Consider the following 22,561-nt stretch of genomic DNA (forward strand, 5'->3'; position numbering starts at 1 on the left):
TTCAAAATCCATAAAAACAGCAAGCAAGTCAGGTGCTAAAATGTCCCAGAACGTCACATAAAATTCCAGAGGGAGCCCATCTTCTCCTGGAGACTTACCTGCCTTAAAAGACTTGAGACATTTATTTAACTCGAGAATGTTAAAATCTTGGGTTAAAAGCTGATAAGAACAGATACTACACTTGATCTTAGCCAAAAGGCCGAGAAGCGATGAGCCCTGGCTGTTTGCTTCCAGAGGCCACATTCTGGAACAGCTCTCCCTTGTCCTGGCGCAGTCGTTTCAAGCGCGCATAACAATGGCTGCTTCTCAGCGCCTCCTCCCAAGCCGACAAGGTGGCAGCCTAAATCTTGTTAAGGACAGCTTCTTGTTGCTTTTCACAAACGCACGAGGCTCAGCCACACGGCAGAGCCTGCCAAAAATAGTGTTAACTCATTGGTGTTCCTCTCCACGGAAGTCTTTAGTAAAAGGCGAAAGGCTTGTACGTGATGAAGAGAAACCCGAGTAAGTACAGGCCTCTCCAGGAGAGCGGCCGAGGAGCCTAGTCGCCCCGGTCACTACCCTCACGGTAAGCCTCACTCTGCTTGTGGAGTCCCAAATACCAGGCCACGCACATTCCCCTAGCCCTCCCCACATTAGCACAGGCTCTATCCAATGGGATCGCGGAGAAATGAAGGCCTGGCTTTTGGACACAGGCTACCAAATGTCCCAAACACTCAGGCCCTTGCGGACTCTCTGTGACGAGGGGAGCGAAAGTGCAGGGCACGTTTAACCGTACGTACCGGTGGCAGTAGGGCAATGTTCCCTATCTGTCTGCGAGTCAAAAGTGCGAATCTGGCTGCATTTTTTTGGGTGGCTTCATCTGGCTGTTGATGCTGAGCTGCGCTCTGCCCCCACCCCAGTGGTCACGGATGATACACAGTCATTTGAGAGCGGGAGCCCAGATGAGGCTCGGCGAGGGACGTCAGGCAGTCAGCAGAGGGTTTGACCCCGACTCTCTGTTTGTGTCGGTATTTGCTTTTTCACAAGGCAGGAGATGGGTGCACCGTTCCCGGCGGCACTGCAATACCGGGTCGATGCGTGGAGTGAACGGGGCAAGCCCCCTTTTCAGCTCCCGGTGCTAAAAATCCATTTAATATGTTGTCCCCTTATAGAGGACATATCAGATATTAAACTGATAAGAACAGATACTACACTTGATCTTAGCCAAAAGGCCGAGAAGCGATGAGCCCTGGCTGTTTGCTTCCAGAGGCCACATTCTGGAACAGCTCTCCCTTGTCCTGGCGCAGTCGTTTCAAGCGCGCATAACAATGGCTGCTTCTCAGCGCCTCCTCCCAAGCCGACAAGGTGGCAGCCTAAATCTTGTTAAGGACAGCTTCTTGTTGCTTTTCACAAACGCACGAGGCTCAGCCACACGGCAGAGCCTGCCAAAAATAGTGTTAACTCATTGGTGTTCCTCTCCACGGAAGTCTTTAGTAAAAGGCGAAAGGCTTGTACGTGATGAAGAGAAACCCGAGTAAGTACAGGCCTCTCCAGGAGAGCGGCCGAGGAGCCTAGTCGCCCCGGTCACTACCCTCACGGTAAGCCTCACTCTGCTTGTGGAGTCCCAAATACCAGGCCACGCACATTCCCCTAGCCCTCCCCACATTAGCACAGGCTCTATCCAATGGGATCGCGGAGAAATGAAGGCCTGGCTTTTGGACACAGGCTACCAAATGTCCCAAACACTCAGGCCCTTGCGGACTCTCTGTGACGAGGGGAGCGAAAGTGCAGGGCACGTTTAACCGTACGTACCGGTGGCAGTAGGGCAATGTTCCCTATCTGTCTGCGAGTCAAAAGTGCGAATCTGGCTGCATTTTTTTGGGTGGCTTCATCTGGCTGTTGATGCTGAGCTGCGCTCTGCCCCCACCCCAGTGGTCACGGATGATACACAGTCATTTGAGAGCGGGAGCCCAGATGAGGCTCGGCGAGGGACGTCAGGCAGTCAGCAGAGGGTTTGACCCCGACTCTCTGTTTGTGTCGGTATTTGCTTTTTCACAAGGCAGGAGATGGGTGCACCGTTCCCGGCGGCACTGCAATACCGGGTCGATGCGTGGAGTGAACGGGGCAAGCCCCCTTTTCAGCTCCCGGTGCTAAAAATCCATTTAATATGTTGTCCCCTTATAGAGGACATATCAGATATTAAACTGATAAGAACAGATACTACACTTGATCTTAGCCAAAAGGCCGAGAAGCGATGAGCCCTGGCTGTTTGCTTCCAGAGGCCACATTCTGGAACAGCTCTCCCTTGTCCTGGCGCAGTCGTTTCAAGCGCGCATAACAATGGCTGCTTCTCAGCGCCTCCTCCCAAGCCGACAAGGTGGCAGCCTAAATCTTGTTAAGGACAGCTTCTTGTTGCTTTTCACAAACGCACGAGGCTCAGCCACACGGCAGAGCCTGCCAAAAATAGTGTTAACTCATTGGTGTTCCTCTCCACGGAAGTCTTTAGTAAAAGGCGAAAGGCTTGTACGTGATGAAGAGAAACCCGAGTAAGTACAGGCCTCTCCAGGAGAGCGGCCGAGGAGCCTAGTCGCCCCGGTCACTACCCTCACGGTAAGCCTCACTCTGCTTGTGGAGTCCCAAATACCAGGCCACGCACATTCCCCTAGCCCTCCCCACATTAGCACAGGCTCTATCCAATGGGATCGCGGAGAAATGAAGGCCTGGCTTTTGGACACAGGCTACCAAATGTCCCAAACACTCAGGCCCTTGCGGACTCTCTGTGACGAGGGGAGCGAAAGTGCAGGGCACGTTTAACCGTACGTACCGGTGGCAGTAGGGCAATGTTCCCTATCTGTCTGCGAGTCAAAAGTGCGAATCTGGCTGCATTTTTTTGGGTGGCTTCATCTGGCTGTTGATGCTGAGCTGCGCTCTGCCCCCACCCCAGTGGTCACGGATGATACACAGTCATTTGAGAGCGGGAGCCCAGATGAGGCTCGGCGAGGGACGTCAGGCAGTCAGCAGAGGGTTTGACCCCGACTCTCTGTTTGTGTCGGTATTTGCTTTTTCACAAGGCAGGAGATGGGTGCACCGTTCCCGGCGGCACTGCAATACCGGGTCGATGCGTGGAGTGAACGGGGCAAGCCCCCTTTTCAGCTCCCGGTGCTAAAAATCCATTTAATATGTTGTCCCCTTATAGAGGACATATCAGATATTAAACTGATAAGAACAGATACTACACTTGATCTTAGCCAAAAGGCCGAGAAGCGATGAGCCCTGGCTGTTTGCTTCCAGAGGCCACATTCTGGAACAGCTCTCCCTTGTCCTGGCGCAGTCGTTTCAAGCGCGCATAACAATGGCTGCTTCTCAGCGCCTCCTCCCAAGCCGACAAGGTGGCAGCCTAAATCTTGTTAAGGACAGCTTCTTGTTGCTTTTCACAAACGCACGAGGCTCAGCCACACGGCAGAGCCTGCCAAAAATAGTGTTAACTCATTGGTGTTCCTCTCCACGGAAGTCTTTAGTAAAAGGCGAAAGGCTTGTACGTGATGAAGAGAAACCCGAGTAAGTACAGGCCTCTCCAGGAGAGCGGCCGAGGAGCCTAGTCGCCCCGGTCACTACCCTCACGGTAAGCCTCACTCTGCTTGTGGAGTCCCAAATACCAGGCCACGCACATTCCCCTAGCCCTCCCCACATTAGCACAGGCTCTATCCAATGGGATCGCGGAGAAATGAAGGCCTGGCTTTTGGACACAGGCTACCAAATGTCCCAAACACTCAGGCCCTTGCGGACTCTCTGTGACGAGGGGAGCGAAAGTGCAGGGCACGTTTAACCGTACGTACCGGTGGCAGTAGGGCAATGTTCCCTATCTGTCTGCGAGTCAAAAGTGCGAATCTGGCTGCATTTTTTTGGGTGGCTTCATCTGGCTGTTGATGCTGAGCTGCGCTCTGCCCCCACCCCAGTGGTCACGGATGATACACAGTCATTTGAGAGCGGGAGCCCAGATGAGGCTCGGCGAGGGACGTCAGGCAGTCAGCAGAGGGTTTGACCCCGACTCTCTGTTTGTGTCGGTATTTGCTTTTTCACAAGGCAGGAGATGGGTGCACCGTTCCCGGCGGCACTGCAATACCGGGTCGATGCGTGGAGTGAACGGGGCAAGCCCCCTTTTCAGCTCCCGGTGCTAAAAATCCATTTAATATGTTGTCCCCTTATAGAGGACATATCAGATATTAAACTGATAAGAACAGATACTACACTTGATCTTAGCCAAAAGGCCGAGAAGCGATGAGCCCTGGCTGTTTGCTTCCAGAGGCCACATTCTGGAACAGCTCTCCCTTGTCCTGGCGCAGTCGTTTCAAGCGCGCATAACAATGGCTGCTTCTCAGCGCCTCCTCCCAAGCCGACAAGGTGGCAGCCTAAATCTTGTTAAGGACAGCTTCTTGTTGCTTTTCACAAACGCACGAGGCTCAGCCACACGGCAGAGCCTGCCAAAAATAGTTTTAACTCATTGGTGTTCCTCTCCACGGAAGTCTTTAGTAAAAGGCGAAAGGCTTGTACGTGATGAAGAGAAACCCGAGTAAGTACAGGCCTCTCCAGGAGAGCGGCCGAGGAGCCTAGTCGCCCCGGTCACTACCCTCACGGTAAGCCTCACTCTGCTTGTGGAGTCCCAAATACCAGGCCACGCACATTCCCCTAGCCCTCCCCACATTAGCACAGGCTCTATCCAATGGGATCGCGGAGAAATGAAGGCCTGGCTTTTGGACACAGGCTACCAAATGTCCCAAACACTCAGGCCCTTGCGGACTCTCTGTGACGAGGGGAGCGAAAGTGCAGGGCACGTTTAACCGTACGTACCGGTGGCAGTAGGGCAATGTTCCCTATCTGTCTGCGAGTCAAAAGTGCGAATCTGGCTGCATTTTTTTGGGTGGCTTCATCTGGCTGTTGATGCTGAGCTGCGCTCTGCCCCCACCCCAGTGGTCACGGATGATACACAGTCATTTGAGAGCGGGAGCCCAGATGAGGCTCGGCGAGGGACGTCAGGCAGTCAGCAGAGGGTTTGACCCCGACTCTCTCTTTGTGTCGGTATTTGCTTTTTCACAAGGCAGGAGATGGGTGCACCGTTCCCGGCGGCACTGCAATACCGGGTCGATGCGTGGAGTGAACGGGGCAAGCCCCTTTTTCAGCTCCCGGTGCTAAAAATCCATTTAATATGTTGTCCCCTTATAGAGGACATATCAGATATTAAACTGATAAGAACAGATTTTTTCTTTCTTTCGAAAAGATTTATTGACACTCATTTCATAGTAATTTCACATAAAACCCAGAGTTAAGACATACAAATTACCTTTTAAAATACAAGAAATCAATCAATACAATGGTGCAACATGTAAGACCATATTTAAATATTCAAAACACTGTCGTCAGAGGTATTACAGATGAGATTTCTCACAAGTTAAAAATTATACATTTTGTGCATGTCTGTGTGTTTTGAGTGTCCATTTTAAAATGTCCAACCCAACAAAAAAAACAAAAACAAATGGGGAGTGCTTCGGTAAAAATCCTCCCTTCCAACTCCATTGCTGTGCAGGAGCATAGTGATTCCCTACCAAGGATAAGTCATTCCGCTCTCCCAAACAGATTTGGTCTCTCGGAATCCTTTCTTGGTGCTCAGAGGAGACCTTCGCCCTGTTGCTCCTTCCCACCTGCCTCACCCGGAGAGTCAGGCCGCCGCTGCTTTGAACTTCTTTTGTGTGGCTCCGGCTCCTTCGTCCGAATGGGCACAAATGCGATTCTTCTTTGTGGCTGTGTCCTTGGCCTGCCGCCTGCAGCTTCGGCTGCTTGGACCGTCGCTGCGGCCATCCGGATCGCAGCCACGGGGGGGATCTGCATGTGCTTCCTTGCCAGCAAGTTTCTGGAGGTCCATATGGCGTCTTTTATGGCGGCTAGGGTAAGCCACTGCTTGGGGAAGTCGCATGCTGGCAATTGTTTTTGGCCCACCCCATACAGCACCAGCTGTGCTGTAAGGACCTCCCTTGCTGGCAAGTACGGGAATTGCAAGGAGCCGGCCGTTGCCCACTGTTCTACGGCAGCGCTGCACTCCCAGAGCAAATGCCTCACCGACTCGGGCGCGCCACAACCTGGTCGGGGACAAGTTGAATGTGTGGACAAGCCCCGGGAGTGCATTACGGACCTGACTGGGAGGATCTCGTGAGCCACCATCCATGACAGGTCCCGGAGTCTGTTTGGAAGAGCGGAATGGTTCACGTTGCGCCACACTGCTGAAGGCTCGCCCAATGCGAGCCCGCGCACTGGACTCACTGGTTCCTGCTCCTGCACAACAGAAATGACAGAACGGTGGTTGGTTAAAACTTTCAACTCCTCCTGCTCAAGGTTAAAATGCCTTAAAAATGTCTGGATAAAAGCGTAGGTTGGTGGCAGGTTAAAAGACACAGGTACTTTAAGATCATTGGGTAAAATTTTTAATCGTCTGAGGTAGGACCCCATCCAGAACCGTGTCATTGCTGTTGTTTTGGGGTTTCTGGATGGGGCTGTGGCGGTTGTGATGTGTAGTGCTGTGTATCTGCTCCCTAAAAACAAGTACAGGTCAGGGACTCCTTTTCCTCCTTTCTCCTTCGGCTTCTTCATCACATATCTCCTCAGACGTTCCCACTTGGAGCCCCACAGGAAATAAAAGATGGCTCTTTCCAAGTCTAAAAGCACTCTTCTAGGTGGGAAAAAAACAGAACTGATGAGTAAAAGCAAAGGTAAAATCACAGCTTTGATGATTAAAACCTTTCCTTCCATTGTCAGTCTTCTAAGTCTCCAGTACCCTAGTCTCTGCCTGACTTTCCCTACAATGTCTGGCCAATTTGTTTTCCCTCCCCCCTCCCTATCAAATTTGATCCCAAGTATCTTTTGGTCTGTCTGGGTCACAGTCAGGGGGAGTCCTGTCATCTCAGTCGCTGTCCACGGTCCATAAAAGTGGGCTTGGGTCTTGCCTCTGTTGAGTTTTGACCCAGAGGCCCGTCCAAACCAGTCAGTCAAGTCCAGCGTCCTGTTGACAGATAAAAGGTCAGTGCATAAAATGTTCACGTCGTCCATGTATAAAAAACACTTTGTCTCCAGTCCCCCGCTCCCTGGGGCTCCAACCCCATTGATTTGTTGGTCCCTTCTCAAGATCTGTGCCAGTGGTTCTATGCAGAGAACATAGAGGAGGGCAGATAACGGACAACCCTGACGGACACCGCAGTTTATATCCACTGCTTCTGTAAGATGCCCGTTAACAGTGAATTTGCTGGTAATGCCCTGGTACAGCATTCTCACCCAGGCTATAAACCTTCTTGGAAACCCCATTTTTTGCAGCACCTGGAAAAGGTACTGGTGCGAGATCCGATCAAAGGCTTTCTCAAAATCTAAATTTAGGACAACTAGCCGGATGTTTCTGTCTCTCGCATAACAGATGGTGTCTCGGATCAGTACGAGGCTGTCGGTGATCTTCCTCCCCGGGACAGCACAGGCTTGATCAGGGTGAATCAGGTCTTCTAAAAACAAAGACATGCGGGATGCTAAAACCTTACTAAAAAGTTTACAATCAAAATTTAAAAGTGTAATGGGTCTCCAGTTCTTCAAATCTGTCTTGTCTTTGTCTTTGTGAAGGAGAGTCACTATCCCTACTCTAAAACTGTCAGGAAGTCGGTCAAGTTTTTCAAAATCCATAAAAACAGCAAGCAAGTCAGGTGCTAAAATGTCCCAGAACGTCACATAAAATTCCAGAGGGAGCCCATCTTCTCCTGGAGACTTACCTGCCTTAAAAGACTTGAGACATTTATTTAACTCGAGAATGTTAAAATCTTGGGTTAAAAGCTCACTGTCATTTACTGCTTGGTCAATAACTTCTAAGACTTCAGTCATGGTGTCCCACTTAATGTGTTTTTCTTTGTATAGTTCTCTATAAAAATGTCCGACAGTTTCTATGATTTCCTCTGTGGTGTCAGCTATGCACCCATTTTCTTTTCTTAGTCTAAAAATACTCCCCCCTTTATTCATAATTTTCTTAAAAAAATATCTTGTGCACTTCTCTCCTTCCTCTATTTCCCTCTCCTTGCTTCTCAAAATGACACCCTTGCTTTTAATTTCTGCTGAGGCTGACATCTCGGTTTTAATTTGTTTGATTTCTTCATTAAAATCCATCCCCTGTTGGTTTAGTTTAAAATACCGCTGGAGTCGTTTCTGCAGTCCCAACATGCGTCTGTTGTCCCTGTCTTTTTTTTTCTTGCCTGCCTGTCTAAAGAAAGTCTGGGTCCTTGCTTTCACCATTTCCCACCAGTGTGCACGTGTATCGTAGAAGTCTTGAAGGGTCTGCCACTCTTGGTACTGCTCTCTATACTGTCTACCTAACTCCCTATCTTCTAAAAGGGAGCAGTTGAGCTTCCACAGACCGCTTCCTGATGTCACACCCGAAGAGAGTGAGAGAGTGCAGGAGAGCATTGCGTGGTCTGAAAAGAAAACAGGTGTCAATCTAGCATCAGTTGGTGGGCAATCACGTGATAAAATGTAATCAATGCGAGAGGCTCGGGTGCCATCACCACTAAACCAGGTGAAGCCCTCTTCTCTGGGATGCATGGTTTTAAAACAGTCCAGAAGTTTAAAATCCCTGCATATGCCCTGAAATAAAACTGAGGTTTTGTCCACTTTAAAATCTTCACCTGCTCTCTTCCTATCATTCCTGCTTAAAATACAATTAAAATCTCCCCCTACAACTAAAGGTGCCCTACCTAGCATGTGGAACTGCAAGTCTTCTAAAAGATCATACCTGTCATTTCTGTCGTTAAAGCCATAAATATTTAAGATGTTAAAATCTTTTCCCATAAAAGTCAGGTGTGCTAAAAGTGCCCGACCATCTCTCACCACAGTGCTGCCCTTCACCAAAACCAGGGGGTTTTTGATTAAAATGGCCACTCCGTCATTTCTGTTTGCGTTTGATCCGCTCCACATCGATGTTTGTGGCCATAGCTCCTCCCACTCTCTGTAGTGGTTTAAAAATGGCAGGCCACATTCCTGTATTAAAAACACATCTGACTTAAAAGAATTAAGAAAGGATAAAACAGTCTGGGCTCTAACTCGTGACTTCACGCTTCTCACATTGATGGTTGAGAAGGTGAGTGCCATGAGTATGGTTAAAATTAACAGGTATGAAATCTTAAAAGTCTAAAAGGGATTATCAATGTTAAAAAAAAGCAGTTATTTAATTTCTTGTGAACGGAGCTCTTCCTTCACTCTCATGGGTGAAGAGTGACGGGGTTGAGCTTCATTCCCCTGTCGGACTCTAGGGGTAGGCCTTGGACGCATGGTCGCATTGAGATTTGAGTCCTTAGGGGTTGATTGCAGAGCTATTGTTAGGAAAGAGACCTCATTTGGAGAATTGGAGGGGAAGACTCTAGGCTCCTCCACAGATGGGCTGTTTGAGTAGTTCCCAGCTCTTCCCCTCTTCTCTGAGACTACAGGAGACTCAGAGGACAATTCTGATATAGGCCTCTTGGTCTGCTGGGCGTTGGGGAGGGAGGCGTCCTCACTATCGCCCTGTGATTGGTCATTTTCACATTCTGAGCAAGCTCCGGCTTTTGCCTGCATTGCCCCATCTTCCTCAAGACTTTCCAGTTGCGGGGCAATTGCAGGCCCCTCCTCTCCTTCATATCCGGAGCTAGCTCCGCCTTCTGCCTGCATTGCCCCATCTTCCTCACCACTCTCCATTTGTGGGGCAATTGCAGGCCCCTCCCCCTCTCCCGCCTCTCCTGATCCTGGCCTTCCAGTCACAGGATTTGGCGGGAGATTTGAATTTCCCAGCCCAGCTTCTTCAATTAGCTCTCTAACTGCTTCCTCTTGTCCACCATTTTGTGGGGTTTTCGCTGCCTTCAGTTTGTTGGCAAATGACTTTGGGCAATCTCTGAAGAGGTGGGTTGTTTCTCCACAAAGATTGCACTTTCTGCCATTGGTACATTCCTCAAAGGTGTGCCCAATTTCTCTACATTTTCCACAAATAGTCTGCTGACACGCTTCTGCCAGGTGCCCATGCTCACCACACTTGCGGCACAGCTTGGGCTGGCCCTGGTAGTGAATGTAGCCTCTGTTGTTTCCCAGAACTATCACAGATGGCAGATGTTTCAGGCCCTGGAAGCCTTGGGGGTCCTGCCATTGTTGGATGGGGACCCTCCAAGCGCAATTCCAAATGCCATCCTCATCTTTCACTTTGGTAGCCTGTCCTTTTACAGTGCAGTATCTACCCAGCCACAAACAAATGTCATCCGCATTCACGGTCTCATTGAACATTCTGATAATGATGGTTTTGGAGGCATTATCAGTCAGTTTCTCAACATTAAAAGCGGAAAACTGGGGTTTTACATTTTCAAAGCGTGTCCAAAACTCTCTCAGCAGCGCGGCAGACCGAAAGCTTACATCGAAACCTTTATTCGTTGGTAGAGTAACAATGCAATTTATATTCTCTGGTTCAAACTTAAGGGTTTTTTGGATTAACCTCCTGGAGAAGTCAATTCTGGACATCCCCAGGGGCTTTCCATGGTCATTTTCTTTAAAGGTAAATCTGACACTGTGGTGCCTCCGCATGCCGGAAATGTTGGCCGACATGGTGGAGGCACCACAAACTGAAAGGATTAAAAAGAAGGACTAAAACACTTAAGAACTGTCTAAAAAAAAACAAAACAAAAAGAAACAAAGACGATATAAATAGGACTAAGATCAATAAATATGTTAAAACCAGCAAATAGTTAAAACGAACTTACCTTTTCTTGTTTAGCCTGGACAAGATGTTAAATCAACAGAGTAGAGGTAAGCAGTACTCTGTGCCAATGAATTCCTTTAGGTGTAGGATTTACAACTACAATAGAGTTGAAATTTTCTCCACAAGGAATAAGGTGAATGTCCTCCCGAGAATGGGAAGTAAAACACAATGCCACAAACAGGCAAAAGTTTTTACCACCAACAGGAAGCGATCGCAGTCTTAGCCAAAAGGCCGAGAAAGCGATGAGCCCTGGCTGTTTGCTTCCAGAGGCCACATTCTGGAACAGCTCTCCCTTGTCCTGGCGCAGTCGTTTCAAGCGCGCATAACAATGGCTGCTTCTCAGCGCCTCCTCCCAAGCCGACAAGGTGGCAGCCTAAATCTTGTTAAGGACAGCTTCTTGTTGCTTTTCACAAACGCACGAGGCTCAGCCACACGGCAGAGCCTGCCAAAAATAGTGTTAACTCATTGGTGTTCCTCTCCACGGAAGTCTTTAGTAAAAGGCGAAAGGCTTGTACGTGATGAAGAGAAACCCGAGTAAGTACAGGCCTCTCCAGGAGAGCGGCCGAGGAGCCTAGTCGCCCCGGTCACTACCCTCACGGTAAGCCTCACTCTGCTTGTGGAGTCCCAAATACCAGGCCACGCACATTCCCCTAGCCCTCCCCACATTAGCACAGGCTCTATCCAATGGGATCGCGGAGAAATGAAGGCCTGGCTTTTGGACACAGGCTACCAAATGTCCCAAACACTCAGGCCCTTGCGGACTCTCTGTGACGAGGGGAGCGAAAGTGCAGGGCACGTTTAACCGTACGTACCGGTGGCAGTAGGGCAATGTTCCCTATCTGTCTGCGAGTCAAAAGTGCGAATCTGGCTGCATTTTTTTGGGTGGCTTCATCTGGCTGTTGATGCTGAGCTGCGCTCTGCCCCCACCCCAGTGGTCACGGATGATACACAGTCATTTGAGAGCGGGAGCCCAGATGAGGCTCGGCGAGGGACGTCAGGCAGTCAGCAGAGGGTTTGACCCCGACTCTCTGTTTGTGTCGGTATTTGCTTTTTCACAAGGCAGGAGATGGGTGCACCGTTCCCGGCGGCACTGCAATACCGGGTCGATGCGTGGAGTGAACGGGGCAAGCCCCTTTTTCAGCTCCCGGTGCTAAAAATCCATTTAATATGTTGTCCCCTTATAGAGGACATATCAGATATTAAACTGATAAGAACAGATACTACACTTGATCTTAGCCAAAAGGCCGAGAAGCGATGAGCCCTGGCTGTTTGCTTCCAGAGGCCACATTCTGGAACAGCTCTCCCTTGTCCTGGCGCAGTCGTTTCAAGCGCGCATAACAATGGCTGCTTCTCAGCGCCTCCTCCCAAGCCGACAAGGTGGCAGCCTAAATCTTGTTAAGGACAGCTTCTTGTTGCTTTTCACAAACGCACGAGGCTCAGCCACACGGCAGAGCCTGCCAAAAATAGTTTTAACTCATTGGTGTTCCTCTCCACGGAAGTCTTTAGTAAAAGGCGAAAGGCTTGTACGTGATGAAGAGAAACCCGAGTAAGTACAGGCCTCTCCAGGAGAGCGGCCGAGGAGCCTAGTCGCCCCGGTCACTACCCTCACGGTAAGCCTCACTCTGCTTGTGGAGTCCCAAATACCAGGCCACGCACATTCCCCTAGCCCTCCCCACATTAGCACAGGCTCTATCCAATGGGATCGCGGAGAAATGAAGGCCTGGCTTTTGGACACAGGCTACCAAATGTCCCAAACACTCAGGCCCTTGCGGACTCTCTGTGACGAGGGGAGCGAAAGTGCAGGGCACGTTTAACCGTACGTACCGGTGGCAGTAGGGCAATGTTCCCTATCTGTCTGCGTGTCAAAAGTGCGAATCTGGCTGCATTTTTTTGGGTGGCTTCATCTGGCTGTTGATGCTGAGCTGCGCTCTGCCCCCACCCCAGTGGTCACGGATGATACACAGTCATTTGAGAGCGGGAGCCCAGATGAGGCTCGGCGAGGGACGTCAGGCAGTCAGCAGAGGGTTTGACCCCGACTCTCTGTTTGTGTCGGTATTTGCTTTTTCACAAGGCAGGAGATGGGTGCACCGCTCCCGGCGGCACTGCAATACCGGGTCGATGCGTGGAGTGAACGGGGCAAGCCCCTTTTTCAGCTCCCGGTGCTAAAAATCCATTTAATATGTTGTCCCCTTATAGAGGACATATCAGATATTAAACTGATAAGAACAGATACTACACTTGATCTTAGCCAAAAGGCCGAGAAGCGATGAGCCCTGGCTGTTTGCTTCCAGAGGCCACATTCTGGAACAGCTCTCCCTTGTCCTGGCGCAGTCGTTTCAAGCGCGCATAACAATGGCTGCTTCTCAGCGCCTCCTCCCAAGCCGACAAGGTGGCAGCCTAAATCTTGTTAAGGACAGCTTCTTGTTGCTTTTCACAAACGCACGAGGCTCAGCCACACGGCAGAGCCTGCCAAAAATAGTTTTAACTCATTGGTGTTCCTCTCCACGGAAGTCTTTAGTAAAAGGCGAAAGGCTTGTACGTGATGAAGAGAAACCCGAGTAAGTACAGGCCTCTCCAGGAGAGCGGCCGAGGAGCCTAGTCGCCCCGGTCACTACCCTCACGGTAAGCCTCACTCTGCTTGTGGAGTCCCAAATACCAGGCCACGCACATTCCCCTAGCCCTCCCCACATTAGCACAGGCTCTATCCAATGGGATCGCGGAGAAATGAAGGCCTGGCTTTTGGACACAGGCTACCAAATGTCCCAAACACTCAGGCCCTTGCGGACTCTCTGTGACGAGGGGAGCGAAAGTGCAGGGCACGTTTAACCGTACGTACCGGTGGCAGTAGGGCAATGTTCCCTATCTGTCTGCGAGTCAAAAGTGCGAATCTGGCTGCATTTTTTTGGGTGGCTTCATCTGGCTGTTGATGCTGAGCTGCGCTCTGCCCCCACCCCAGTGGTCACGGATGATACACAGTCATTTGAGAGCGGGAGCCCAGATGAGGCTCGGCGAGGGACGTCAGGCAGTCAGCAGAGGGTTTGACCCCGACTCTCTGTTTGTGTCGGTATTTGCTTTTTCACAAGGCAGGAGATGGGTGCACCGCTCCCGGCGGCACTGCAATACCGGGTCGATGCGTGGAGTGAACGGGGCAAGCCCCTTTTTCAGCTCCCGGTGCTAAAAATCCATTTAATATGTTGTCCCCTTATAGAGGACATATCAGATATTAAACTGATAAGAACAGATACTACACTTGATCTTAGCCAAAAGGCCGAGAAGCGATGAGCCCTGGCTGTTTGCTTCCAGAGGCCACATTCTGGAACAGCTCTCCCTTGTCCTGGCGCAGTCGTTTCAAGCGCGCATAACAATGGCTGCTTCTCAGCGCCTCCTCCCAAGCCGACAAGGTGGCAGCCTAAATCTTGTTAAGGACAGCTTCTTGTTGCTTTTCACAAACGCACGAGGCTCAGCCACACGGCAGAGCCTGCCAAAAATAGTTTTAACTCATTGGTGTTCCTCTCCACGGAAGTCTTTAGTAAAAGGCGAAAGGCTTGTACGTGATGAAGAGAAACCCGAGTAAGTACAGGCCTCTCCAGGAGAGCGGCCGAGGAGCCTAGTCGCCCCGGTCACTACCCTCACGGTAAGCCTCACTCTGCTTGTGGAGTCCCAAATACCAGGCCACGCACATTCCCCTAGCCCTCCCCACATTAGCACAGGCTCTATCCAATGGGATCGCGGAGAAATGAAGGCCTGGCTTTTGGACACAGGCTACCAAATGTCCCAAACACTCAGGCCCTTGCGGACTCTCTGTGACGAGGGGAGCGAAAGTGCAGGGCACGTTTAACCGTACGTACCGGTGGCAGTAGGGCAATGTTCCCTATCTGTCTGCGTGTCAAAAGTGCGAATCTGGCTGCATTTTTTTGGGTGGCTTCATCTGGCTGTTGATGCTGAGCTGCGCTCTGCCCCCACCCCAGTGGTCACGGATGATACACAGTCATTTGAGAGCGGGAGCCCAGATGAGGCTCGGCGAGGGACGTCAGGCAGTCAGCAGAGGGTTTGACCCCGACTCTCTGTTTGTGTCGGTATTTGCTTTTTCACAAGGCAGGAGATGGGTGCACCGCTCCCGGCGGCACTGCAATACCGGGTCGATGCGTGGAGTGAACGGGGCAAGCCCCTTTTTCAGCTCCCGGTGCTAAAAATCCATTTAATATGTTGTCCCCTTATAGAGGACATATCAGATATTAAACTGATAAGAACAGATACTACACTTGATCTTAGCCAAAAGGCCGAGAAGCGATGAGCCCTGGCTGTTTGCTTCCAGAGGCCACATTCTGGAACAGCTCTCCCTTGTCCTGGCGCAGTCGTTTCAAGCGCGCATAACAATGGCTGCTTCTCAGCGCCTCCTCCCAAGCCGACAAGGTGGCAGCCTAAATCTTGTTAAGGACAGCTTCTTGTTGCTTTTCACAAACGCACGAGGCTCAGCCACACGGCAGAGCCTGCCAAAAATAGTTTTAACTCATTGGTGTTCCTCTCCACGGAAGTCTTTAGTAAAAGGCGAAAGGCTTGTACGTGATGAAGAGAAACCCGAGTAAGTACAGGCCTCTCCAGGAGAGCGGCCGAGGAGCCTAGTCGCCCCGGTCACTACCCTCACGGTAAGCCTCACTCTGCTTGTGGAGTCCCAAATACCAGGCCACGCACATTCCCCTAGCCCTCCCCACATTAGCACAGGCTCTATCCAATGGGATCGCGGAGAAATGAAGGCCTGGCTTTTGGACACAGGCTACCAAATGTCCCAAACACTCAGGCCCTTGCGGACTCTCTGTGACGAGGGGAGCGAAAGTGCAGGGCACGTTTAACCGTACGTACCGGTGGCAGTAGGGCAATGTTCCCTATCTGTCTGCGTGTCAAAAGTGCGAATCTGGCTGCATTTTTTTGGGTGGCTTCATCTGGCTGTTGATGCTGAGCTGCGCTCTGCCCCCACCCCAGTGGTCACGGATGATACACAGTCATTTGAGAGCGGGAGCCCAGATGAGGCTCGGCGAGGGACGTCAGGCAGTCAGCAGAGGGTTTGACCCCGACTCTCTGTTTGTGTCGGTATTTGCTTTTTCACAAGGCAGGAGATGGGTGCACCGCTCCCGGCGGCACTGCAATACCGGGTCGATGCGTGGAGTGAACGGGGCAAGCCCCTTTTTCAGCTCCCGGTGCTAAAAATCCATTTAATATGTTGTCCCCTTATAGAGGACATATCAGATATTAAACTGATAAGAACAGATACTACACTTGATCTTAGCCAAAAGGCCGAGAAGCGATGAGCCCTGGCTGTTTGCTTCCAGAGGCCACATTCTGGAACAGCTCTCCCTTGTCCTGGCGCAGTCGTTTCAAGCGCGCATAACAATGGCTGCTTCTCAGCGCCTCCTCCCAAGCCGACAAGGTGGCAGCCTAAATCTTGTTAAGGACAGCTTCTTGTTGCTTTTCACAAACGCACGAGGCTCAGCCACACGGCAGAGCCTGCCAAAAATAGTTTTAACTCATTGGTGTTCCTCTCCACGGAAGTCTTTAGTAAAAGGCGAAAGGCTTGTACGTGATGAAGAGAAACCCGAGTAAGTACAGGCCTCTCCAGGAGAGCGGCCGAGGAGCCTAGTCGCCCCGGTCACTACCCTCACGGTAAGCCTCACTCTGCTTGTGGAGTCCCAAATACCAGGCCACGCACATTCCCCTAGCCCTCCCCACATTAGCACAGGCTCTATCCAATGGGATCGCGGAGAAATGAAGGCCTGGCTTTTGGACACAGGCTACCAAATGTCCCAAACACTCAGGCCCTTGCGGACTCTCTGTGACGAGGGGAGCGAAAGTGCAGGGCACGTTTAACCGTACGTACCGGTGGCAGTAGGGCAATGTTCCCTATCTGTCTGCGTGTCAAAAGTGCGAATCTGGCTGCATTTTTTTGGGTGGCTTCATCTGGCTGTTGATGCTGAGCTGCGCTCTGCCCCCACCCCAGTGGTCACGGATGATACACAGTCATTTGAGAGCGGGAGCCCAGATGAGGCTCGGCGAGGGACGTCAGGCAGTCAGCAGAGGGTTTGACCCCGACTCTCTGTTTGTGTCGGTATTTGCTTTTTCACAAGGCAGGAGATGGGTGCACCGCTCCCGGCGGCACTGCAATACCGGGTCGATGCGTGGAGTGAACGGGGCAAGCCCCTTTTTCAGCTCCCGGTGCTAAAAATCCATTTAATATGTTGTCCCCTTATAGAGGACATATCAGATATTAAACTGATAAGAACAGATACTACACTTGATCTTAGCCAAAAGGCCGAGAAGCGATGAGCCCTGGCTGTTTGCTTCCAGAGGCCACATTCTGGAACAGCTCTCCCTTGTCCTGGCGCAGTCGTTTCAAGCGCGCATAACAATGGCTGCTTCTCAGCGCCTCCTCCCAAGCCGACAAGGTGGCAGCCTAAATCTTGTTAAGGACAGCTTCTTGTTGCTTTTCACAAACGCACGAGGCTCAGCCACACGGCAGAGCCTGCCAAAAATAGTTTTAACTCATTGGTGTTCCTCTCCACGGAAGTCTTTAGTAAAAGGCGAAAGGCTTGTACGTGATGAAGAGAAACCCGAGTAAGTACAGGCCTCTCCAGGAGAGCGGCCGAGGAGCCTAGTCGCCCCGGTCACTACCCTCACGGTAAGCCTCACTCTGCTTGTGGAGTCCCAAATACCAGGCCACGCACATTCCCCTAGCCCTCCCCACATTAGCACAGGCTCTATCCAATGGGATCGCGGAGAAATGAAGGCCTGGCTTTTGGACACAGGCTACCAAATGTCCCAAACACTCAGGCCCTTGCGGACTCTCTGTGACGAGGGGAGCGAAAGTGCAGGGCACGTTTAACCGTACGTACCGGTGGCAGTAGGGCAATGTTCCCTATCTGTCTGCGTGTCAAAAGTGCGAATCTGGCTGCATTTTTTTGGGTGGCTTCATCTGGCTGTTGATGCTGAGCTGCGCTCTGCCCCCACCCCAGTGGTCACGGATGATACACAGTCATTTGAGAGCGGGAGCCCAGATGAGGCTCGGCGAGGGACGTCAGGCAGTCAGCAGAGGGTTTGACCCCGACTCTCTGTTTGTGTCGGTATTTGCTTTTTCACAAGGCAGGAGATGGGTGCACCGCTCCCGGCGGCACTGCAATACCGGGTCGATGCGTGGAGTGAACGGGGCAAGCCCCTTTTTCAGCTCCCGGTGCTAAAAATCCATTTAATATGTTGTCCCCTTATAGAGGACATATCAGATATTAAACTGATAAGAACAGATACTACACTTGATCTTAGCCAAAAGGCCGAGAAGCGATGAGCCCTGGCTGTTTGCTTCCAGAGGCCACATTCTGGAACAGCTCTCCCTTGTCCTGGCGCAGTCGTTTCAAGCGCGCATAACAATGGCTGCTTCTCAGCGCCTCCTCCCAAGCCGACAAGGTGGCAGCCTAAATCTTGTTAAGGACAGCTTCTTGTTGCTTTTCACAAACGCACGAGGCTCAGCCACACGGCAGAGCCTGCCAAAAATAGTTTTAACTCATTGGTGTTCCTCTCCACGGAAGTCTTTAGTAAAAGGCGAAAGGCTTGTACGTGATGAAGAGAAACCCGAGTAAGTACAGGCCTCTCCAGGAGAGCGGCCGAGGAGCCTAGTCGCCCCGGTCACTACCCTCACGGTAAGCCTCACTCTGCTTGTGGAGTCCCAAATACCAGGCCACGCACATTCCCCTAGCCCTCCCCACATTAGCACAGGCTCTATCCAATGGGATCGCGGAGAAATGAAGGCCTGGCTTTTGGACACAGGCTACCAAATGTCCCAAACACTCAGGCCCTTGCGGACTCTCTGTGACGAGGGGAGCGAAAGTGCAGGGCACGTTTAACCGTACGTACCGGTGGCAGTAGGGCAATGTTCCCTATCTGTCTGCGTGTCAAAAGTGCGAATCTGGCTGCATTTTTTTGGGTGGCTTCATCTGGCTGTTGATGTTGAGCTGCGCTCTGCCCCCACCCCAGTGGTCACGGATGATACACAGTCATTTGAGAGCGGGAGCCCAGATGAGGCTCGGCGAGGGACGTCAGGCAGTCAGCAGAGGGTTTGACCCCGACTCTCTGTTTGTGTCGGTATTTGCTTTTTCACAAGGCAGGAGATGGGTGCACCGCTCCCGGCGGCACTGCAATACCGGGTCGATGCGTGGAGTGAACGGGGCAAGCCCCTTTTTCAGCTCCCGGTGCTAAAAATCCATTTAATATGTTGTCCCCTTATAGAGGACATATCAGATATTAAACTGATAAGAACAGATACTACACTTGATCTTAGCCAAAAGGCCGAGAAGCGATGAGCCCTGGCTGTTTGCTTCCAGAGGCCACATTCTGGAACAGCTCTCCCTTGTCCTGGCGCAGTCGTTTCAAGCGCGCATAACAATGGCTGCTTCTCAGCGCCTCCTCCCAAGCCGACAAGGTGGCAGCCTAAATCTTGTTAAGGACAGCTTCTTGTTGCTTTTCACAAACGCACGAGGCTCAGCCACACGGCAGAGCCTGCCAAAAATAGTTTTAACTCATTGGTGTTCCTCTCCACGGAAGTCTTTAGTAAAAGGCGAAAGGCTTGTACGTGATGAAGAGAAACCCGAGTAAGTACAGGCCTCTCCAGGAGAGCGGCCGAGGAGCCTAGTCGCCCCGGTCACTACCCTCACGGTAAGCCTCACTCTGCTTGTGGAGTCCCAAATACCAGGCCACGCACATTCCCCTAGCCCTCCCCACATTAGCACAGGCTCTATCCAATGGGATCGCGGAGAAATGAAGGCCTGGCTTTTGGACACAGGCTACCAAATGTCCCAAACACTCAGGCCCTTGCGGACTCTCTGTGACGAGGGGAGCGAAAGTGCAGGGCACGTTTAACCGTACGTACCGGTGGCAGTAGGGCAATGTTCCCTATCTGTCTGCGTGTCAAAAGTGCGAATCTGGCTGCATTTTTTTGGGTGGCTTCATCTGGCTGTTGATGCTGAGCTGCGCTCTGCCCCCACCCCAGTGGTCACGGATGATACACAGTCATTTGAGAGCGGGAGCCCAGATGAGGCTCGGCGAGGGACGTCAGGCAGTCAGCAGAGGGTTTGACCCCGACTCTCTGTTTGTGTCGGTATTTGCTTTTTCACAAGGCAGGAGATGGGTGCACCGCTCCCGGCGGCACTGCAATACCGGGTCGATGCGTGGAGTGAACGGGGCAAGCCCCTTTTTCAGCTCCCGGTGCTAAAAATCCATTTAATATGTTGTCCCCTTATAGAGGACATATCAGATATTAAACTGATAAGAACAGATACTACACTTGATCTTAGCCAAAAGGCCGAGAAGCGATGAGCCCTGGCTGTTTGCTTCCAGAGGCCACATTCTGGAACAGCTCTCCCTTGTCCTGGCGCAGTCGTTTCAAGCGCGCATAACAATGGCTGCTTCTCAGCGCCTCCTCCCAAGCCGACAAGGTGGCAGCCTAAATCTTGTTAAGGACAGCTTCTTGTTGCTTTTCACAAACGCACGAGGCTCAGCCACACGGCAGAGCCTGCCAAAAATAGTTTTAACTCATTGGTGTTCCTCTCCACGGAAGTCTTTAGTAAAAGGCGAAAGGCTTGTACGTGATGAAGAGAAACCCGAGTAAGTACAGGCCTCTCCAGGAGAGCGGCCGAGGAGCCTAGTCGCCCCGGTCACTACCCTCACGGTAAGCCTCACTCTGCTTGTGGAGTCCCAAATACCAGGCCACGCACATTCCCCTAGCCCTCCCCACATTAGCACAGGCTCTATCCAATGGGATCGCGGAGAAATGAAGGCCTGGCTTTTGGACACAGGCTACCAAATGTCCCAAACACTCAGGCCCTTGCGGACTCTCTGTGACGAGGGGAGCGAAAGTGCAGGGCACGTTTAACCGTACGTACCGGTGGCAGTAGGGCAATGTTCCCTATCTGTCTGCGAGTCAAAAGTGCGAATCTGGCTGCATTTTTTTGGGTGGCTTCATCTGGCTGTTGATGCTGAGCTGCGCTCTGCCCCCACCCCAGTGGTCACGGATGATACACAGTCATTTGAGAGCGGGAGCCCAGATGAGGCTCGGCGAGGGACGTCAGGCAGTCAGCAGAGGGTTTGACCCCGACTCTCTGTTTGTGTCGGTATTTGCTTTTTCACAAGGCAGGAGATGGGTGCACCGTTCCCGGCGGCACTGCAATACCGGGTCGATGCTGCTGCCTCCACCAAGGACAGACGCAGACTGCAGCGTATCATCCGCTCTGCAGAGAGGGTGATCGGCTGCAACCTCCCATCTCTTCAGGACCTGTACTCCTCCAGGACCCTGAGGAGAGCAGGGAAGATCGCTGCCGACCCCTCCCACCCCGGACACCATCTGTTCGACCCCCTCCCCTCTGGCAGGAGGCTGCGGTCCATCAGGACCAAAACCTCCCGCCACAAAAACAGTTTCTTCCCCTCTGCAGTCAACCTGACAAACTCTCACTGACACCCCCCCGAACACTACCGCAAGCTATACGTTATATTAACGTACATCACCCCTGTCCCCACTGCGTTACATTAACGCACTCACCCCCTACTGGACACTTTATCTGGACACTTTACTTTACTTTATTCTGGTCACTGCACTGTTTGTTATTTATCTTATCTTATTTTTATTTTTATTCTTATTGTTATTTTAGCTTTTATATTCTACTTATTTGTTATCAAAACAATAGCACCTTCAGACCACAGCAAATTCCTTGTAATGTATGTTACTTGGCAATAAACAGTTTCTGATTCTGATTCTGATTTCTGATTCTGATTCTGATTCTGATTCTGATGCGTGGAGTGAACGGGGCAAGCCCCTTTTTCAGCTCCCGGTGCTAAAAATCCATTTAATATGTTGTCCCCTTATAGAGGACATATCAGATATTAAACTGATAAGAACAGATTTTTTTTCTTCTTTCGAAAAGATTTATTGACACTCATTTCATAGTAATTTCACATAAAACCCAGAGTTAAGACATACAAATTACCTTTTAAAATACAAGAAATCAATCAATACAATGGTGCAACATGTAAGACCATATTTAAATATTCAAAACACTGTCGTCAGAGGTATTACACATGAGATTTCTCACAAGTTAAAAATTATACATTTTGTGCATGTCTGTGTGTTTTGAGTGTCCATTTTAAAATGTCTTTAAAAAAAACAAAAAAAACAAAAAAAACAAAAACAAATGGGGAGTGCTTCGGTAAAAATCCTCCCTTCCAACTCCATTGCTGTGCAGGAGCATAGTGATTCCCTACCAAGGATAAGTCATTCCGCTCTCCCAAACAGATTTGGTCTCTCGGAATCCTTTCTTGGTGCTCAGAGGAGACCTTCGCCCTGTTGCTCCTTCCCACCTGCCTCACCCGGAGAGTCAGGCCGCCGCTGCTTTGAACTTCTTTTGTGTGGCTCCGGCTCCTTCGTCCGAATGGGCACAAATGCGATTCTTCTTTGTGGCTGTGTCCTTGGCCTGCCGCCTGCAGCTTCGGCTGCTTGGACCGTCGCTGCGGCCATCCGGATCGCAGCCACGGGGGGGATCTGCATGTGCTTCCTTGCCAGCAAGTTTCTGGAGGTCCATATGGCGTCTTTTATGGCGGCTAGGGTAAGCCACTGCTTGGGGAAGTCGCATGCTGGCAATTGTTTTTGGCCCACCCCATACAGCACCAGCTGTGCTGTAAGGACCTCCCTTGCTGGCAAGTACGGGAATTGCAAGGAGCCGGCCGTTGCCCACTGTTCTACGGCAGCGCTGCACTCCCAGAGCA

At 51.1% G+C, this 22,561-nt stretch overlaps 28 non-coding genes and 3 pseudogenes across 28 annotated transcripts; all 31 read right to left on the bottom strand.

Annotated features, from left to right (window-relative positions):
* Positions 1-88: 88 nt before the first annotated feature.
* Positions 89-211, bottom strand: LOC139293081 (U2 spliceosomal RNA; annotated as a pseudogene).
* A 177-nt stretch (positions 212-388) lies between these two features.
* On the bottom strand, positions 389-505 carry LOC139293304 (U5 spliceosomal RNA). The gene has a single exon (XR_011597920.1). It is a non-coding gene; the product is annotated as a U5 spliceosomal RNA (small nuclear RNA).
* A 527-nt stretch (positions 506-1,032) lies between these two features.
* LOC139293029 (U2 spliceosomal RNA) lies at positions 1,033-1,223 on the bottom strand. The gene has a single exon (XR_011597694.1). It is a non-coding gene; the product is annotated as a U2 spliceosomal RNA (small nuclear RNA).
* A 177-nt stretch (positions 1,224-1,400) lies between these two features.
* Positions 1,401-1,517, bottom strand: LOC139293305 (U5 spliceosomal RNA). The gene has a single exon (XR_011597921.1). It is a non-coding gene; the product is annotated as a U5 spliceosomal RNA (small nuclear RNA).
* Positions 1,518-2,044: 527 nt separating this feature from the next.
* LOC139293030 (U2 spliceosomal RNA) lies at positions 2,045-2,235 on the bottom strand. Its single transcript, XR_011597695.1, has one exon. It is a non-coding gene; the product is annotated as a U2 spliceosomal RNA (small nuclear RNA).
* A 177-nt stretch (positions 2,236-2,412) lies between these two features.
* Positions 2,413-2,529, bottom strand: LOC139293306 (U5 spliceosomal RNA). The gene has a single exon (XR_011597922.1). It is a non-coding gene; the product is annotated as a U5 spliceosomal RNA (small nuclear RNA).
* A 527-nt stretch (positions 2,530-3,056) lies between these two features.
* On the bottom strand, positions 3,057-3,247 carry LOC139293031 (U2 spliceosomal RNA). The gene has a single exon (XR_011597696.1). It is a non-coding gene; the product is annotated as a U2 spliceosomal RNA (small nuclear RNA).
* Positions 3,248-3,424: 177 nt separating this feature from the next.
* LOC139293307 (U5 spliceosomal RNA) lies at positions 3,425-3,541 on the bottom strand. The gene has a single exon (XR_011597923.1). It is a non-coding gene; the product is annotated as a U5 spliceosomal RNA (small nuclear RNA).
* Positions 3,542-4,068: 527 nt separating this feature from the next.
* Positions 4,069-4,259, bottom strand: LOC139293032 (U2 spliceosomal RNA). Its single transcript, XR_011597697.1, has one exon. It is a non-coding gene; the product is annotated as a U2 spliceosomal RNA (small nuclear RNA).
* A 177-nt stretch (positions 4,260-4,436) lies between these two features.
* LOC139293278 (U5 spliceosomal RNA) lies at positions 4,437-4,553 on the bottom strand. The gene has a single exon (XR_011597894.1). It is a non-coding gene; the product is annotated as a U5 spliceosomal RNA (small nuclear RNA).
* Positions 4,554-5,080: 527 nt separating this feature from the next.
* LOC139293068 (U2 spliceosomal RNA) lies at positions 5,081-5,258 on the bottom strand (annotated as a pseudogene).
* Positions 5,259-11,189: 5,931 nt separating this feature from the next.
* On the bottom strand, positions 11,190-11,306 carry LOC139293309 (U5 spliceosomal RNA). Its single transcript, XR_011597926.1, has one exon. It is a non-coding gene; the product is annotated as a U5 spliceosomal RNA (small nuclear RNA).
* A 527-nt stretch (positions 11,307-11,833) lies between these two features.
* On the bottom strand, positions 11,834-12,024 carry LOC139293006 (U2 spliceosomal RNA). Its single transcript, XR_011597672.1, has one exon. It is a non-coding gene; the product is annotated as a U2 spliceosomal RNA (small nuclear RNA).
* A 177-nt stretch (positions 12,025-12,201) lies between these two features.
* On the bottom strand, positions 12,202-12,318 carry LOC139293279 (U5 spliceosomal RNA). The gene has a single exon (XR_011597895.1). It is a non-coding gene; the product is annotated as a U5 spliceosomal RNA (small nuclear RNA).
* A 527-nt stretch (positions 12,319-12,845) lies between these two features.
* LOC139293013 (U2 spliceosomal RNA) lies at positions 12,846-13,036 on the bottom strand. The gene has a single exon (XR_011597679.1). It is a non-coding gene; the product is annotated as a U2 spliceosomal RNA (small nuclear RNA).
* A 177-nt stretch (positions 13,037-13,213) lies between these two features.
* LOC139293280 (U5 spliceosomal RNA) lies at positions 13,214-13,330 on the bottom strand. The gene has a single exon (XR_011597896.1). It is a non-coding gene; the product is annotated as a U5 spliceosomal RNA (small nuclear RNA).
* Positions 13,331-13,857: 527 nt separating this feature from the next.
* LOC139293014 (U2 spliceosomal RNA) lies at positions 13,858-14,048 on the bottom strand. The gene has a single exon (XR_011597680.1). It is a non-coding gene; the product is annotated as a U2 spliceosomal RNA (small nuclear RNA).
* Positions 14,049-14,225: 177 nt separating this feature from the next.
* Positions 14,226-14,342, bottom strand: LOC139293282 (U5 spliceosomal RNA). Its single transcript, XR_011597897.1, has one exon. It is a non-coding gene; the product is annotated as a U5 spliceosomal RNA (small nuclear RNA).
* A 527-nt stretch (positions 14,343-14,869) lies between these two features.
* LOC139293015 (U2 spliceosomal RNA) lies at positions 14,870-15,060 on the bottom strand. The gene has a single exon (XR_011597681.1). It is a non-coding gene; the product is annotated as a U2 spliceosomal RNA (small nuclear RNA).
* Positions 15,061-15,237: 177 nt separating this feature from the next.
* Positions 15,238-15,354, bottom strand: LOC139293283 (U5 spliceosomal RNA). Its single transcript, XR_011597898.1, has one exon. It is a non-coding gene; the product is annotated as a U5 spliceosomal RNA (small nuclear RNA).
* Positions 15,355-15,881: 527 nt separating this feature from the next.
* LOC139293016 (U2 spliceosomal RNA) lies at positions 15,882-16,072 on the bottom strand. The gene has a single exon (XR_011597682.1). It is a non-coding gene; the product is annotated as a U2 spliceosomal RNA (small nuclear RNA).
* Positions 16,073-16,249: 177 nt separating this feature from the next.
* LOC139293284 (U5 spliceosomal RNA) lies at positions 16,250-16,366 on the bottom strand. The gene has a single exon (XR_011597899.1). It is a non-coding gene; the product is annotated as a U5 spliceosomal RNA (small nuclear RNA).
* A 527-nt stretch (positions 16,367-16,893) lies between these two features.
* LOC139293018 (U2 spliceosomal RNA) lies at positions 16,894-17,084 on the bottom strand. The gene has a single exon (XR_011597684.1). It is a non-coding gene; the product is annotated as a U2 spliceosomal RNA (small nuclear RNA).
* Positions 17,085-17,261: 177 nt separating this feature from the next.
* LOC139293286 (U5 spliceosomal RNA) lies at positions 17,262-17,378 on the bottom strand. The gene has a single exon (XR_011597901.1). It is a non-coding gene; the product is annotated as a U5 spliceosomal RNA (small nuclear RNA).
* Positions 17,379-17,905: 527 nt separating this feature from the next.
* On the bottom strand, positions 17,906-18,096 carry LOC139293020 (U2 spliceosomal RNA). Its single transcript, XR_011597685.1, has one exon. It is a non-coding gene; the product is annotated as a U2 spliceosomal RNA (small nuclear RNA).
* Positions 18,097-18,273: 177 nt separating this feature from the next.
* On the bottom strand, positions 18,274-18,390 carry LOC139293287 (U5 spliceosomal RNA). The gene has a single exon (XR_011597902.1). It is a non-coding gene; the product is annotated as a U5 spliceosomal RNA (small nuclear RNA).
* Positions 18,391-18,917: 527 nt separating this feature from the next.
* LOC139293021 (U2 spliceosomal RNA) lies at positions 18,918-19,108 on the bottom strand. The gene has a single exon (XR_011597686.1). It is a non-coding gene; the product is annotated as a U2 spliceosomal RNA (small nuclear RNA).
* A 177-nt stretch (positions 19,109-19,285) lies between these two features.
* On the bottom strand, positions 19,286-19,402 carry LOC139293288 (U5 spliceosomal RNA). Its single transcript, XR_011597903.1, has one exon. It is a non-coding gene; the product is annotated as a U5 spliceosomal RNA (small nuclear RNA).
* Positions 19,403-19,929: 527 nt separating this feature from the next.
* LOC139293022 (U2 spliceosomal RNA) lies at positions 19,930-20,120 on the bottom strand. The gene has a single exon (XR_011597687.1). It is a non-coding gene; the product is annotated as a U2 spliceosomal RNA (small nuclear RNA).
* A 177-nt stretch (positions 20,121-20,297) lies between these two features.
* Positions 20,298-20,414, bottom strand: LOC139293289 (U5 spliceosomal RNA). Its single transcript, XR_011597904.1, has one exon. It is a non-coding gene; the product is annotated as a U5 spliceosomal RNA (small nuclear RNA).
* A 1,132-nt stretch (positions 20,415-21,546) lies between these two features.
* Positions 21,547-21,727, bottom strand: LOC139293078 (U2 spliceosomal RNA; annotated as a pseudogene).
* Positions 21,728-22,561: the final 834 nt, after the last annotated feature.

This window comes from Enoplosus armatus, chromosome 11 (assembly GCF_043641665.1).
Source record: "Enoplosus armatus isolate fEnoArm2 chromosome 11, fEnoArm2.hap1, whole genome shotgun sequence".
Classification (NCBI taxonomy): Eukaryota; Metazoa; Chordata; class Actinopteri; order Centrarchiformes; family Enoplosidae; genus Enoplosus; species Enoplosus armatus.